This window comes from Zea mays, chromosome 3 (genome assembly GCF_902167145.1).
Source record: "Zea mays cultivar B73 chromosome 3, Zm-B73-REFERENCE-NAM-5.0, whole genome shotgun sequence".
Taxonomy (NCBI): Eukaryota; Viridiplantae; Streptophyta; class Magnoliopsida; order Poales; family Poaceae; genus Zea; species Zea mays.
Genome location: NC_050098.1, coordinates 72262896 through 72280916, shown reverse-complemented (window position 1 = coordinate 72280916; position 18021 = coordinate 72262896). Strand labels below are relative to the sequence as shown.

The 18021-nt window shown below is 44.5% G+C and overlaps 1 long non-coding RNA gene across 1 annotated transcript; it reads left to right on the top strand.

The window, feature by feature from the left end:
• Positions 1–436: 436 nt before the first annotated feature.
• On the top strand, positions 437–6112 carry LOC103650200 (uncharacterized). The gene is made up of 2 exons (XR_002268017.3): positions 437–817; positions 5863–6112. It is a non-coding gene; the product is annotated as an uncharacterized lncRNA (long non-coding RNA).
• Positions 6113–18021: the final 11909 nt, after the last annotated feature.

Below are 18021 nucleotides of genomic sequence, written 5' to 3'. Positions count from 1 at the left end.
AAGAAAAAGAAAAAAATGAGAAAACAACCAGACCCCGTGTGGGCCGAATTCCCCTAATTTCGGCCCATTCGGCCTTTTTGCGCCAGTAACCCAGAAACTGCGGAGGCGCTGACTGGTGGGCCAGCTAGCCGCTCAGTCGCGCGTCCTCACTCATCCCACCATGTGGGCCCTCCTCACCAGTCTCTATGTGCGGGATTGCGCTGCCTCATGTCTCTCCGCCGTGTGGGCCCGGGAGGTCAGGCCACGATCATGGTTGCTCCGTCGGCAGTCGGCACCGTAAGGGCTTGTTCGGTTAGCTCCCAATCCACATGGATTGAGTGGGATTGGGTGGGTTTGAATCCTAACTAAGTCAAACTCTTTCTTAATTTTTTCCAATCCCATACAATTCATAGGTAACGGGATTAACCGAACAAGTCCTGACAGAGTTTCCACCTTCCCTGGATGGATCGGTGGGTCGGTTGCAACGGCCAAGTCTGCCAGATGAGGGTCTGTAACAGCCTCGGGCTATAAGTCGTGCTCCAAGCCTCTGGTTAACACCTCTGCGCTCCCAACTCGAGACCAAGGAAAAAGAGAAGGGGGACGAGTGCGGCTGTGGGCGGGATTCTGTTCGACCGCCGATTCGACCCCGGGGAAGCCTCTGGTTAACACCTCTGCGCACCCAACTCGAGACCGAGGAAAAAGAGAAGGGAAAGCATAGGGTGCGGGGAAGGTATCGCCTCGGAAGGACTCAAATCAACGGCAATTCCTCGCCGGACATTGCTTTCCGTCGTGAAGTCGCTCCGCTCTGTGGACAGGCTCGTCATCAAGCCAATCGCGAGTAAGAACCTTCTTCCTGGATCCGCCGTCGTCTTACCTTCGACTAGCACCTAGCGTATCGGGTAATCGTGAGCCGTGGCCCAGTATGGGATTCTCGACATGGCGCACCGCCGTGGTGTTCTGTTCCGCCGCCGGTGTTTGACCGGGTAGGGGAGATTGTGATCAACCGTTGGATTCAACGGACGGTCTTGATTGAATAGACGAGGCCGGATAGACAAGTGAAATGTAGCCGTAGTTTGAAAGATGGACGCGCTAGATTAGATCCCGGTTCATTGCATCGTAGTCGTTGATCCAGGTGTGAATGGTTGTGGCGAGGGAAATGTGTTGCTGTTTCACAGAAGTGATCTGGGCCGTGGATGTCTATTCCCACGGGTGGAATTAGACACCGGTTCAGTTATTGGGGGATCAAATCCTGGCGGTTGCTTTCTGATCGAACGATCCTGGCCGAATGATACCCCTTCGGCCTAGGCATTTTGCGTAATAGACCCTAGGAATCGAGCAAATCAACCCGAGTCTACACCCTGTGCAAATTAATTACATACAGACCCTGGATTCTTGTAAACCAGCCCCTGAACTCCCTGGTATTTATGAGCGCAGTACAGAAAGTTAATAAATCAGAGGAATTAATATAGAAAATGATTTTTAGTGTAAAAATAATTACAGAATCTTGTTTAATTCCTAGAAATTTCATTTTAACTCCTTTTTAATTCATTCCAGTTGCAATAATTTTGTTTTAATCTTGTTTATCATTTAATAACTATGATTTATCATGAAAATGTAACACCCCAGTGTTACTCAGGGGTTTTCCCCAGTACCCAACTTGTGACCATTATCACATGTGATTTTAATTAAGCAAGAGGCACCAAAACTTAAGGAATTAAAACCTAAGCTAAGTCTTTTTCATCTCAAGAACCATACTCTAAACACATCATGCACCTCAAGTGAGAAAATTGTTCAAAACCCTAACACTACCCAAATTAGGTCATTTAAGCACAAAAGGAAATTAGTGAAAAGACTATGAAAAAAATAAAATCTTAATGTGCACCAATTAACAAAGTCATAGTACACTAAATGAACTACAATGTAGTAAGGGAGATTGATCATTGGGATTTTGCAAAATTCCCAAAACAGCCCCTTAAGTAAAACCTCTATAGGAAATTCAGAAAATCCAAAATTCTGAAATTTGACCTCTTCGCAAAGATCAGCTGTGTTCTCATAATTCAAAAAATAAAATCCACTTTGTCCAAATATCAAAGTGGCGCCAAATTTCCTTGAACACACCCTGGCGAAGTTTGGAAACCTTTCTCAGCCGTTTGACATAATCTTGGCATAGATTTACCTCGGGACGCGGCCATGAGACACTGACACCTTGGCGACGCGACAACTCACTCTACACGACCCAAACCGCTCAACTTCCACACATAAGTGACAAAGCTACGTCGGGGGAGCATATCTTGTATAGTGATCATGCCAAAATACGCGAAGATTTGCAACCTATGGACGTTTAAACTCGGGCAGAAGCAAAGAGCCACGTGCTCAACGCCGTGTCAGGCCAGCCGAGCGCGGACTGGCCGCAGCAACGCGCGCCCCCACGCGTGGTCGCCCCTCCCCGCGCACCTATGCCTCGCCCCGCCTATAAGTGCCCCCACGACCTGAGCCGTATCCCCTCGCACACTCTCACTCTCGTCCAAGACGGAGATCACCGGAGATCGCCGAAGAGAGCAAGCGCCACCATCCGCCAAGCCACCCGAGCTTCGGCCACCGTGGCCAGCCCACCCCAGCCATTCCCAGTCCACGATAGCAGGTCGGTTAGCTTCACCAGAGACCCGTGAAGCTCCCCAAGCCCTCAAACCCAGTAGAACCTCGCCAGAGACCTCGAATCACTCGCCGGACTTCTTCCGCTCACCGGCGAATGTGGACCGGGTAAGTCTCTACGCCATTTTCCAATTCCTCACGTGTACCGCCTCTGCATCACTTGGTCGAGCCTCACGAACCAACCAATTGAACTATCTCGCCGTGAGCACGCTGGAGCACCCGCCGCCGACGAACTCCCCCCGCCTGCGCACGTGGACCAGCCGACTCCGACCACCTCCGACGCCGACCCGTACCTCGACGTGACCGCCGTAACTTCCCTGACCTCCCTGGATGCCTCACCGAAGCTATCTCGCCGCCGGTAAGCCCCTTCGCCCTTTCCTCCTCCGCGGGTACTGTTCCAATAGGGGAAGGACCGCGGGGTTGATTTAGGGTTACCCTAGGGGGTTTTCTGCATTGTCAGAGACTCAGTGGAATAGTAGACCGAGGACTAGTTTGTAAGGAACGCAGGAAAATTTTACCAGGGACCCTAGCGCAAAGTGGAAATTCCTTTTCCATTTTAAAATTCAATTCTTTAAATCTGCAATAAATTAGTTAATTGCATAACTTAAGAAATACTTATCCAAATTTAGTCGAACAAATTTTGTTAGACTCTGTGATTTATGCACTATGAAACAAAATTAGTAAACTCCATGCTTTTGGTACTAAATTTTAGAGCTTAAATTAAATAAGAAAACTATCCAAACTTTATTAATACAGAGAAAAATAGAAATACTTCTATACTGGTCTGGAGAAAAATTGTAGAGATACTTACCTAACATATACATTGTTTAAAAATACTAAGCACCCCAGTTTACAAGAATAAACCAGGAATGTCCATTAAAAGTTGTTTATGCCCAAACCTTAGAAAAATAAGAAAGGTAATAGAAAATAAAGACCAGAGGATGACCATATTTTTCCTAGTATACCTGAGTGATAAAGAACATAAGAAAAATATATGGAACCCTAGTCTACAGATAATCTAATGTTATAACTTTTAATAGGCACTAAGAAATCAAGAAAAGCCATGATTAAAAATATAAGGACAAATACAATAATGGCAAGAAAAATCTAGTAGACCTCTAACTACTAGTCTACCACTATAAAAAAGGTAAACACCCCACACCATCACGGTAAGTGAGTTAAACAAATAGAACTTAAATTTAGCTAATACTTCAATTAAATCAAAAGAAAGGCTAAAAGTATGAAACAATGAGCAAGCAAATTTTTATCCAATTACTTATGATGTAAACCACCAGAGAAAAATATGAAACTAAAATAAAAATGTGATGTAACACACATTACCCCCTACCCTATGAAAAAGGCCATATATTCGAAGAAATTCTACCACCCCTTCCCTTTGAGCAAAATTAGCCAACTTCTAGAATGATTGTTCTTGCGCAAAGAAGAAGATGGAAAAATTAGTAAATCTGTTATTTGACATTTTTCAATTATAGTAGTAATAGAATGCACCATTAAACCCTAAAACTTTAGAAAATCACAATAAAATGACCAGTAGGTATCATTGGCTAAAACTTGGTACAAGGTCTTGTTATTGCACCTAAATGTCAGCAAAAATAAACCTCAGAGAAAAATCCACTGTTAAAAAGGAGTTGCAGTTCAAAGCACCTCCTCGGCTCTAAATTTTAATATTTTTGTACAGAGAGAACCCTTACCATTTTAAGCCTCAATTTTTGAAACTGAAGATTATATACCAGTGAAAAGCCACTGTAATTTTTATAGAATGTTTGGAAATTTTTAAAGCTATATTGTAGTTCAAACCTACTTCAAAACACATAAATGGAAAAAGGGGAAAGAGGAAATTAACAAAGGTAATATACCTCACCCATAATGATTTTAGCAAGAATCTTGATAAAACCTTTCACTAAGACACTAAAGAAAATCAGTGGGACACCAAAATAATTTGACCACTTAAACTTGACCATACTTGACTTTAAATGGCTAAGTATACCACTAGAACTCCCAGTAGTAAGATTAAGCTTTACCTTATTAACTTAATCATTTCACCATACATTATCATTACTAAATTGCATATCATGGCATACATGTATGTTACTCATTGCATTCATTAGATTTCAACCTCGCTGACGGAGAGTGCGTGCTCATTCCCGAGCAAGGAGCTGTCCAAAAGGAAGCCCAGGAGCCAACTCCCGAGCCTGCCACCGAGGATCTCCTCGCAGCCTCAGCTTTTGAAGGCAAGCCTCGATTTTATGCATAACCGTTTATATATGCTACTTTACTACACTTAATGTTTGTAGGTTTGTAATGTGCACTTAAGTGTAGGAGTTGTTTGAAACTCTTAGTTGCATGAACTCAAGATTCCTTTTCGAGATGGATACTAGCATGCTAGGTCGTGTAGCTGCTTTGCTAATCAGGATCTCAGTAGAAGTCGAGTGATTTTTCTAGCACTCGCGCGAGGTCAGACATTGATTGTATTCATCTTGATAACGGGATCTATGATGGTCTATGGACTTGGATCCAGGGTGGATGCCTTGTCTATGAGACGGAAATCGAATTAAGGATTAATGTGCAGATACCTGAGTCAAGCATTTGAAAGTACTAAACACATGTCGGAAAATATGGTAACCGGTAAGCCTAGTACCTGAGTGAAGTCAGGCTCGGACTTTACTCCTCACTTATCCTGAGACTAGGTCTCCCATTCTAGCTATGGTGGGTACAAGTGCGGCCACTGCACGGCGGCAGCCGGGGTCAGTGGAGCATTGTATGCCAAGACGGTGAGCCCTGGTCACGAACGGAGGATCGATGGGGACGGTTGATATGTGTGGGGACGGAGTGCCCCTACATGTCGTGTGTTTAGGTTTACCTTGCAAGGTTAAAACTCGATTCGAATTGTCTGCTTCTCGCAGCTAATGAGACTGCTTGACCCCTTGTACTGCATCGAGTAATAAGTGAAACGAGGTTTTACTTGAGATAACATGTTGTTTGCACTAAATGATTGTTACCCTGTATGCTTAGAAAGGAGCAATCCTAGCTAAATTAAATATGCTAGAAGTGGAAAAGCTATTTTTTTAGACTCAGCTAGTGCTTTTGGCAAACCAAACCCCTCAGCCAAACAGCTGCATGGTCTAGAGGTAGAGGAGTAGACTCCTCACACCGGGTAAGTCTAGCTGAGTATTAGTATACTCAACCTTCCTTGTGACATATTTTTTTCAGGTACGCTACAGGATATGGTTGATGGTGTGACTTGGCCTTCTACCCTGCCACCGGGTTGGACGGTTGAGTGGGATGCTGCCTCGACAGGAGAGGAGCAGGAGGAGAGGGGATAGGCCTTGCCCTATTCCTCAGTATTCGACGTCATCGATTATCCGCTGCACTTTAATTATGAACTAGTTCCCTTTTATTTAAAACTCCTATTTATGTAATAACTCTAGTACCTTAATTTGTGGTTTCATGTTTTATTGTATTCTCTTTGTGCCTCACCTTCGCGTGAGCTAGTGGTATTCGATCCTTGGGAAGTGGCTTTATCAGACTAGATCTGAGGGACTGACGGGTTATTCCGATTTAAGTGTGTTGCTGCCTCTAAGGTGTGACTTGGGCACTTAAGCTGGAATAATTCGGGTGGTTCCGCCACAGAAACCTAGATTAAAATTAATCACTTAGTTATTTTTGTACCAAACACATAAAGACTTCAGAAAATCATAACTTGTTATCTGTAACTCCGAATTTAGTTATTCTCGAACCTACGATCTCGTTACGATATGTAGAATATTATCATGCATTATATCCCTCTATTTGGTGTTGAAAGGATCACGATGCCCAAGAGGGGTGGTGAATTGGAATTTTCTAAAAATTCAACAACAACTAAACCCTAAGCGAATATTTAAACCCTAAGCTAGAGCCCAACTTCACCCAACTACTAGCAATAAGACAATACTACTAGAAAGACAACAATACTAAGACATTACTTCAACTACTTGCTAAACAACCGAACAAAGTAAAATGCTTGAATTAAATGCGAAATGTAAATCAAGGTTGAGAAGACTCCTCCAATTTTTTTGTCGAGGTATCGAAGAGTCGGCACTCTTCCCTAGTCCTCATTGGAGCACCCGCGCAAGGGTATCGCTCCCCCTTGGTCCTCGCAAGAACCAAGTGCTCACTATGAGATGATCCTTTGCCACTCTGGCGAGGTGGATCCCTCACGACCTCTTACAAACTTGAGCCGGGTCACCAACAAATCCTCAGGGGTGATCACCACTCTCCAAACGCCACCAAGTCGTCTAGGTGATGCCGATCACCAAGAGTAACAAGCCATTGACTTTTACTTGACCAATATAAGCCTAATGCATATGGTGTGTGCTCTAGGTAGCTCTCACTTGCACTAATGAGGTCCTAACACGGGATTAAGATTTTCTAATCACCTCACTAGGCTTTGTGGTGCTTGTAATGCTCTAAAAATGTGTGGTCATCAATGTGGGCAGCAAGACACTCAATATGGTAGGTGGAGGGGGTATAAATAGCCCCACCCACCAAACTAGTCGTTACCTGGTTGTTCTACGCATGGGCGCACCGGACAGTCCGGTGCGCCACCGGTGCGCCAACAGTCGTCTCCAACGGCTAGTTCTGACAGCTAGCCATTAGGCTAATGGCACACCGGACAGTGAATAGTACTTGTCTGGTGCACACCGGATAGTCTAGTGTGGCGGCTAAAAATCACTTTCCCAACTCGTTGCTCTCGGATTTTCTCGGGGGCAGAGGCGCTGCCCCTGGGGCTGGCTGGCCCCACTGTCAGGGGGTGCACTGGACAGTCCGATGCCCCTAAGACAGAAACCCTAACTTCTTTTTCCTTTGGTTTTTTGAAACAGTTTTCATTCTAACTCGTGAGTGTGTTATAGAGTGACAACTAACACTAGATGTGAGTGTGAATATGCACCAACACTACACTAGAATTATCTTGGTCAAACTACTCATCCACAACCCCTCTTTATAGTATGACTAAAATAAAATAGAAGACCTAATTCTATATCGAGTGTCTGCAACTCCTTCGACACTTGAAATATGAAGACCTTCATCTTTTGATTCGTGGTTTCAGCCGTCGCTTCAAGTTCTCATCTCAGGGATTGTTTTCACCGTTGTTGTACAACTTCCTATAATGCAACCTAACTTACCATTTGCTCTACAAAACACATGTTAGTCACATATAATATTATGTTGTCATTAATCACTAAAACCAACCAGGGGCCTAGATGCTTTCAATCTCGCCCTTTTTGGTGATTGATGACAACCCTACAAGAGTTTGAGAGTAGTTTGTTTGTTTTTATTTCAATAGATAAGATGGTTAGTTATACTGAACAATTTTGACAAAAAGAGTCGTGCAAAAGAATAGTAAGAAGGCACATACACAACGTAAGTTTTTTGTTCACATAAGAATGAAATGAAATCCCTGAACAAGAACTGAACGACTAGTGATAACATCTTAGGTGAAAACATAATACACACACACAGTCAATAACAAGCATCGAGAGCATATCATAGAGTTTGTGAGTTAAGCATCATACAAAAGTGGAGCTAGTACAGAGAGTATCAAGCAAATATATTACATCAAAATATCAAAAGGCACTCTCAGCTAACTCCCTAACTCCCCCTAGCTCTCACAACTCATATCTCTCCCCCTTTGGCGTCAAACACCAAAAGGGTCACCCGAACCTACAAACCAGAAGAGGAAGGAGGAGGCGAGGGCGCATCAGGTCGTGGTCGAGGCAGAAGAGCAAACACAAGCTGAGGATCGGAGTCAGTCTCGAATCCAAGATCTGAAGTAGAAGCTAGAGCTGGTACTGACTCTAACGTAGGCTGCGATGCAAGATCCACTAGAGCTGGTGCAGTCACGGACACCGCCACGACAACAGTGGTAATAGCAGGCGCTGGTGGCACTAGCGGCAGAGCGCTAACGGGTCTGATGACCGGTGATGAGAAATCCAACGTGACCGGCCTGAGCGGAGAGATAGTAGGACCAAACGAGGGGAGTGGGGTCCTGCCTGAAGTGCTGGAATGACAGTAGCCTGAAGAGCTGGAGGAGGAGCAGACTGCACTGGTGGGAGCTGAACACCGGTGTGCTAAAGGATAAGCGTCATGAACGCACGGTGCTCTACCCTGTCTGCCAAGAGCTACTGCTGAAGGGTGTCCTGACGGTCCTAGATAGTCTAAAACATGGAGAGCATCTGTTCGAACATCTGCTGGTGGATAGCTGCCTATCGAGCCTGCTCTGCTGCTAGATGGGCCTACTGCTGCATAAGAGACTGAAGTATAGCGGCCAGAGCAGGGTCAATAGCTGGTGGGGCAGCAGGAGCAGCACTAGAACTACCCACCTCGTGATCTTGTGAGCGAGGAGGAACAGAAGGGGGTGGCGGGATCCCCAAGCCCTCATCATCAACGGAAGAAGAATCAACAACGGCGCCCTGAGTCTCGAACTATCTGAAAACCTCATCCTCAGCCCTAAAATCTGAAACTGGATCTGGCACTGGAACTAGGTCCTCAGGGGCTAGACGATAGAAGCCGAACTGCAGGCGAGAGGCCTCAAGGGTGCCTTGGAACTGAGGAGGCCTGATGAGCTACACAAAGATGTAGCAGAGGTAATGGGCATATGGCAGCTGACGGTGAGCACAGAGACCATCCAACACTGTGTCCTCGATCTCATGAATAAGAAAGTCAACCACGTCAAACTCTGAATGTGAGATCAAAGCACCAAGTAGCCATAGCTAAATGTGAGTGGTGGCCTCCCTGTAGCCCATCCTAGGTAGCAAGGTACGTCTCATCATCTCATGTAGAAACTTTGCTATAGGAGTGAAGTCGGAAGGAGAGCATCACGACCCATCTGTGAAAGGCGGTCTGAACAGGGCAGCGACATGAGCTATAGCGGGTGCAACTCCGCCGTGAGGTCGACGGGGAGGATCTGAAGTGCCATAGCATAGGCTGTGGAGCCTAGTCGTCGACTCTGGAAATCCAAAGAGCTGTCGGATCTGACTGGTATGCAGAGTGACATCCTCTCGCTCAAAACGGAACCTCATCCACTGATGGTCAGGGTTAATCCAAACAGTGGCATAGAACACTCTGACCCACTCCTCAATATATCTGCCACATGCGGTTAGAAGAGAAAGCAGACCTGGCAGATAAGTAAGGTGACCCTCTGAGTCGGCACAGGCGGCTAACTGGAAAGCAGGTAGATCCAAAAGTCGGTGCACTCTCAAAGCAATATGAGCTGACAGCTGCGCCCTAAAGAAGGACTCCTGAGTCCTGGTGCTAAAGAGTGGCGTAGCTGCTGGGTCCCTCTGAGCTGGCAGCTAAGACTCCACAGGTACGTGTCTGAACCAACGTACCCGGGCAACAGTAGCACGCTGAAGGTCAAGCAAACACGGATCAGCAGCCAGCGGTCTCACCTCAGTCTCGTCACGCTCCCTAAAGCGAGGTGGTGGAATGGGTGGAGCGAAAATGGGAGCGGGTTGGGGGAGTAGTGGAACCTGGAGTGGTGGAGGTGGTGGGTACAATGGAAGTAGTGGATGGCTCTGGAGCGACAGGAGCTAGTGAAGTGGGAGGTGGAGTAGAGAGTGGCGGAAGTTGTGGAGGGAGCAGTGGAGCGAGGACGAGATGCGGGCGACGAACTCGATAGGCTATCTGATCTGAGGAAATCTGGAGCTGGCCTCCTCGCTCAGCCTGCTCTGCTGCTGCTACTGCCGCTGCAAGTGCTGCACGAGCGGCTCTGTCCATACATCGCTTCTTTCTGTCCTCCAGCTGTTCAAGGTAAACTGTCTTCCCTTTGACCTGCCTGAAGGGGCGAGGAGGGTCATCGTTGTCTCCTCCCCTAATGATGAGACATTCTTTGTCCGCACCATCCTGACCGGACTGCTGCACGATAGAGTGAAAAGATAAGCAGGAGTAGAGAGCAGCCGATAGGATCTCAAATGAAGCGATAGCTACCTGGAAACCTCACGAGAGAGAGAAAATCCAGGCAGGACAGGAGACGGGCACGAGGGCAGGCGAGATCACTGAAATGACAGAAGAGGTGAGCACATATTAGTCACATAGTCATAAGTATATAAAATGAGAATAAATACATACACATAGAGTTAAGACACAAAAACTGAGTGATTTGGAGAAAAAGGGGTCAAACGACGCGAGAACGGCGTTTGAACAAAGAATTGTGCCATAGGAAGTTTGAAATTTGAAATGAGGCATGAAATGATGTGAAATTGAGTCGATACTTCATGGATAGGTATATATGAGTGAAGTGTGTTCTTGGTTTGAAGTTTTGCGGAGAAAACGAATTTTTGGCACTCGGCTCAGAAACGATCGCTATAAATGGGAAACAATGGTATACCCAGTGACTGGAATAGTGGATAGGCGTAAATTTCGGTGAGAGTGTTACTGGAAGTGTCTTGAGGGTGCTGGAAAAAACTAGGGTCGATTTGAGCAATTTTAGCTGGTTTGGGCATTTCACCGAGCACCTAGCGTGCGGGGTTTCAGAGAAGCGGTGAAATGGTTGTTTCAGGGTGTGAATCCTCCTAGAGGGAGAGGTGAACCTGCAGGAGAGTGACACAAGAGTACTAGGCACACACATGCACACTTGTATCCATAAGATTTCTTAGGATTTGATGAATTGATTCAAGAGGTGCGAGGAGCTCCTCTCAGCCAGTGAATAAACAGATTGGGAGAGAAGAGAGGAGAGGAGAGAGGCTCACCAGATGGAGTGAGGAGCCAAGGAAGCGCAGGAGCACCTCATCGGAGTTGGATGCCAAAGATCGCCGCCAATGGGGGGAAATCACCAGGAGGACAGAGAGCAGAGAGCAATAGAGAGAAAGTGGACTGGGCTCTACTCGGGCGAGGGGAGATTTTTTAAAAACGCGTTATGGGCACACTAGACAGTATATAGTGCATGTCCGGTCCACACCAGACAGCACACAGTAGCTGTCTGGTGAACCACCGGACAGGGCAACATAGGAACAGATCTGTGTGTGCTCAGCCGGTGCACCGAACATTGCACAGTGCAGTGTCTGGTGCACACCGAACTGTCCGGTGAGCCCAGACATAGGGAATTTTGAAATTTTCTAGGAAATTTTGAACCAAACCAAATCCCAACTTATAAGCACACAAAAGAACACCTGTTGGGACAGGTATTGATACCCTCACATATTCTCTCATATTTTTCATAATATTTTTCCATAGGCTAGATAGTTTTTAGAAAAATAGTCAAATGGTGAGATTTGCATTTCGGTTTTGCACTAGAGGTTTCATGAACGAATTGAGTTTTGAATACTCCTCCTAAGTGCAGTACCACATGCATATTTCAAGAACCAACAATTGTATAGTGAATAAAATTTTAAGTACCAAAAAGCTTAAATGCTAGGACTTGTCAAGTTTGAGCCCAAGTTAAGCTTTTTCACTCACTTTGTTGGCGGTTATCTTAACTAGGTTAGACAAGCCCTAGATGCAATACAAGAAATTTAAATATGCAATGCAAGCTTGACATCACCATTTTGAGATTAAGTAAAATTTCTGAGATCAAGAATATTTAGCTCATTTCTCAACATACAAAAGCGGGTTTTATCTAAAGGCTTTGTGAAAATATCCGCTAATTGATCTTCCGATCTCACTCCTTCTAAAATAATATCTCCTTTAGCAACATGATCTCTAAGGAAGTGATGGCGGATATCAATGTGCTTGGTGCGAGAGTGTTGTACAGGATTATTAGAAATTGTAACTGCACTCTCATTGTCACACAACAAAGTACCTTTTCTAGAACTACATCATAGTCTAGAAGAGTTTGTTTCATATAAAGAATTTGTGTGCAACACGCACCCGCGGCAATGTATTCCGCTTCGACAGTTGACAAGGCAACACTATTTTGCTTTTTAGAGGTCCATGAAACTAGTTATCTCCCAAGCAAGTAGCATCCTCCGGATGTACTTTTTCTACCAATTTTGAAACCGGCATAATTCGAGTCGGAATAGCCAATTAAATCAAAAGTAGCTCCTTTGGGATACCAAAGGCCAACGCTTGGGGTGTGCTTAAGATACCTAAGAATTCTTTTAACATCGCGAAGATGAGCTTTCTTAGGATTTGCTTGAAATCGAGCACACATACAAACACTAAACATGATATCGGGCCTAGATGCGGTAAGATATAATAAACTACCAGTCATGGAACGGTAGAGAGTTTGATCAACCGGGTTACCTCCCTCATCTAGGTCGAGATGTTTATTAGTAGGCATGTGTGTCTTGATTGGTTTGCACTTCTCCATATTGAGTCTTTTCAACAAGTCTTTGGTGTACTTCTCTTGTGAGAGGAAGTTCTCATCTTTCATTTGCTTGACTTGAAAGCCGAGGAAGTATGTTAGCTCACCAGTCATTAACATCTCAAACTCCTTCGACATCAACTCACCAAATTCCTTGCAATGATAATCATTTGTCGAGCCAAAGATTATATCATCAACATAAACTTGACAAATGAAAGTATCACCGTTATGTTTCTTTGTGAATAGAGTTGTGTCGACGGTCCTGATCTTGAAGCCCTTCTCGATGAGGAAGTCGCGAAGACGCTCATACCAAGCCCTTGGAGCTTGCTTTAGCCCATATAGTGCCTTGGACAACCTGTAAGCATGATTAGGATATCTAGGGTCTTCAAACCCGGGTGGTTGCTCAACATATACAAGTTCATTTATGAAGCCATTTAAAAATGTACTTTTTACATCCATTTGATAAAGCTTTATGTCATAGCAAGATGCATATGCAAGTAGGATACATATGGCTTCGAATCGAGCAACCGGTGCAAGGTCTCTCCAAAATCTAAGCCTTCAACTTGAGAGAACCCCTTTGCAACAAGTCTTGCCTTGTTCCGCACAATCACACCTTGATCATCTTGTTTGTTTCGGAACACCCATTTTGTTCCAATGATCCTTGCATCTTGTGGAGGCTTCTCTAGGGTCCAAACTTGATTGTAGGTGAAGTTGTTTAATTCTTCATGCATGACATTCACCCAGTCCGGATCCTGTAGTGCCTCATCTATACATGTAGGCTTAACACAAGAAACAAAAGAGTGATGTTCAATAAATGAAGCATGTCTTTGAGAATGAGTGATAACCCCTTATGAAGGACTCCCAATGATTAGATCTTGTGGATGTGCTTGGAGTAGTGATGAGTTCCTCTTGTCTACCACTTGGGAAGAAGATCTTGGAGCACCAACATCTTCAGCTTGTACCCTTGCTTGTTCATGAGAGACAAATGTATCTTCATTTACATTCCTCTCATCTTTTTCATCATCATGTGGTAATTTGATGAAGAAGGTCTGTCAATATTTTGCACCTCTTCTTCATCTCCTTTTGGTTTGATGGCTTCAATTGGCATGTTCTTCATAGCTTCCCTAAGTGGCTCATCACCTACATCGTCAAGATTTTCATGTGTCCTTGGGAGCCATTAGTCTCATCAAACTCCACATCATATGTTTCTTCTACCATGCCAGTGGCATGATTGAATACTCGATATGCTTTGGATTTTGATGAATAACCAAGTAAGAAACCAATATCACAACGTCTTTGGAACTTCCCTAAGTGATGACATTTCTTGTAGATGTAACATTTGCATCCAAACACCCAAAAGAAGGAGGCGTCTGCCTTTTCCCATTTAGCAGTTCATAGGGAGTCTTCTCAAGTAGCCGGTGAGGAATAGCCTGTTTGAGGCGTAGCATCCAGTGTTGACAACTTCAGCCCAAAACCTCTCCGGTGTGTTATACTCATCAATCATTGTTCTGGCAAGAGTGATCAAGGTCATGTTCTTTCTTTCAACAACTCCATTCTATTGAGGTGTGTATGTTGCAAAAACTTCATGCTTGATCCCAATTTCATCACAGTACTCATGAATGTTGGTGTTGTCAAATTCCTTTTCATTGTCACTCCTTAGCTTCTTGATTTTGCAGTCAAATTCATTTTGAGCCTTCTTGGCAAACTTCTTGAATATTGATGCAACCTCAGACTTATCATGAAGAAAGAACACCTAGTGTATCTTGAAAAGTCATCAACAATAACCAGACAATAGAGGTTGCCACCAGCACTAGCATAAGTTGTTGGTCCAAATAGATCCATATGAAGCAACTCTAGTGGCCTTGATGTTGAGATAAAAGCTTTTGTTGGATGAGTGTTAGCAACTTCCTTTCTAGCTTGACATGCACTACAAAGCTTGTCCTTTTCAAATACAACATCCTTTAGTCCTCTAACCATGTCTTTCTTTAGAACCTTCTTGAGTGTGCTCATTCCAACATGTGCAAGCCTTCTATGCCATAGCCATCCAAAGATGCTTTGGTAAAGAGGCAAGTCCTTAAGTTTGCATCTTCAGAAGAGAAATCCACTAAGTATAGATTGTTGTATCTAAATCCTTTAAATACCATTGACTCATCATCCATTTTTGACACAACAACCTCTATAGGAGTGAATAAGCATTGAAGGCCAAGATCACAAAGTTGACCCACTGATAGCAAGTTGAAACTTAATGGTGCAACCAAGAGAACATTTAAAATTGAAAGATGATTTGAGATTGCCACCTTGCCAAGCCCTTGAACTTTTCCCTTTGAATTATCCCCAAAAGTGATTTTATCTTGTTCATCAACATTTTCATCAAGTGAGGTGAACATCCTTGGGTTGCCAGTCATATGTTGAGTGCATCCACTGTCAATTACCCAATGGCTCCCACCGGTCTTCTAATTCACCTAATAAACAAATAAATCAAGCTTCAATTTTGAGGGCCCTATTTTGCATAGGACCAGTAACTTTCTCAATCAAGGACTTTGCAACCCAAATTTGTCTAGGTCTACTCTTGCTTGGTGGACCTAGGAATGTTACTTTGACTTTCCCATTTGCTACTTTTCTTAGAACATAATGCGCATTGAAAGCAAATGGTCTTGAGTGCTTTGGTAAGGGAGTTGGTGGTGTGGCTTTGCAATTGTGGGCAAAATGTCCTTCTGATTAGCTTAGGAGTCTGTTTCGCCTTATATTGACTTGTTGTTTTCTTTTGCACAAGAGTGTTGTATCCAATACCAGTCTTATTCTTTTTCATGACAATGTTCATGAGTAACTCATTCTGAAGATACTAGCCTTTGTTGAACTTTTGCACACTTGTGGCTGTTGGGGGCCTTCGTCTTCCGAAGGTCCTCAAAAACACGACTTAACAATGTCTTTTAAGTGTGACATGTGAACAGGTACCTTCGGACTCGGGTTAAATGTATGCACGATGTGAAGAGCATGGTCGTGACGAAGGCTGGTGTTGCTCCAAAGCTACGAGCAAAGAAGCTTCGGCTAAATGGTGGAAAAAGGAACCGACTTAAAGGGAAAAAGGCTATTTAGTCCTCATATAGTTGTTTATAAGTCAATAGTAAATATGAAGGGCATGAATGTAATTTCTGACAGGCTGCGTCCTGTGCCTATAAATAGATGAACAGTACGGGGGTACTGTTCACGCTGACTTGTATTCGCTTGTGTGTCACGCTTGTACTTTTACCTTCTATCAAGCCGAAGGTACATTTGTAATTCAATATTGTTTCTGTCTTTCCAGGATAATATGATGAGAATGAATTGATAATGTTATATGATTGTTTATGTTGTCTCTACTATATCATATGCTTCTTCTTTTATTAACATATACTGCGATAATGAAGGTGTCCTTCATGACCTTCGTCTGAAGATCATTATATCCTAAGGGAAATAATGCTTCGAAGGACAAAGGGGCATTGACATTTGATGTTTTGTGTTGCCTTGTTCTTAATTCATAGAATTTGAGAACAAGTCTCCAACATTGGCGCCCACCTCCGGTGAACTCTTTCGACCACCTTTGGCAAGCACTGACCTTCGTCATGCTGCCGAAGAAAGCTTCAGTGATAGGGGCTGCTGCACTGCAGCCACTGGACCCATACCAGGAAACTCTTTCTCTCCGAGAAGCTCAAAGCTAGAAGAGGAAGGCCACCAGTCCAACACTCCAAGAGGATGAATTAGACCAAGAGATCAGGGACATGGAAATCATCCATCAGCAAGTACAAAGGAAGAAGGAGAAGATGGCACGGTTGGCTGATCTTCAAAGGAAGATCGACGAAGCTACTGAAGAAGTGCACCATCTTGTTCAAGATGAACAAGACCAAAGGCCCCAACACAGGGAGCTTCGTCAAGAAGGCTTATTTAACAAAGATGGATGGTATGATGATTTTAATCATGATACCTTTACTTTTGATGATGCTTCTCCCTTGGCAGCAGAACTGCAGGCTACCCCATGGCCCCCATCATACAAGCCACCTCAGCTGCCCATGTATGATGGGCACCTAGACCCAAAGCAGTTTCTGATGAGCTACAAAGAAACTATATCTTCGTATGGGGGCAATACTGCAGTCATGGCAAAGTCCTTCGTCATGGCAGTCCGGAATGTAGACCAAACATGGTATTCTTCTCTTCGGCCAGGGACTATCACATCGTGGCAGAAACTTAAGGACATGTTGGTGACCAGTTTTCAAGGTTTTCAGACGAAGCCAGTCATAGCTCAGGCCCTGTTCCAATGCACATAAGACCATGAGGAATACCTCCAGGCGTATGTCCGAAGGTTCTTGCGATTGAGGGCACAAGCGCCCACAGTGCCCAATGAAATTTTCATTGAGGCCATGATTCAGGGCCTTCGGCCAGGACCTACGGCTCAGTACTTCGCTAGGAAGCCCCCACAAACTCTGGACAAACTCTGGAGAAGCTGCTCCAGAAAATGGATGAGTACATCCGGGCTGACAATGACTTCCGCCAAAGAAGGGAGGAAGCTTACAGATTCTCAGAAATGACCAGGGGCTTCGGAGGAAGAATCCACCCGAGGCATGTCAGGTCAATCCATAATTCCACTCAGAGTGATGACAAAGGGAGTCAGTGTCACACCCGGTTTTAGAAGGCAAACCGAATGCGAACCATGTACGTGCCAGGATCAGTTATTCACGTACACAGCAGTTACATAATATGGACATCATCACACAGTGCTCAAAATAGTATTAATAAGGGAAAATAGTCGATTACATCATACGTCTGAGACGTCCATATAGGTCTTACAATAAATCAAAGTGCGGAAAAGAAACGTAGATAACACGGCCTTCACAGGCAGCCGACTGGGGGTTGCCGCTAACCCACACCTAGAACTCGTCGTAATCTTGGAACTCCTGGAAGTCTCCTTCCACAGCTTCATCTTCGCCTGAGCAGTGGTTGCAATGCTGACAACCTGGGGGGGGGTTTGGTGTGTAGAGCAAGGGTGAGTACACATCAACATACTCAGCAAGTATCCTGTTTGGCTGTAGTGGACTAGCTTTATGTGGGGATAAGTC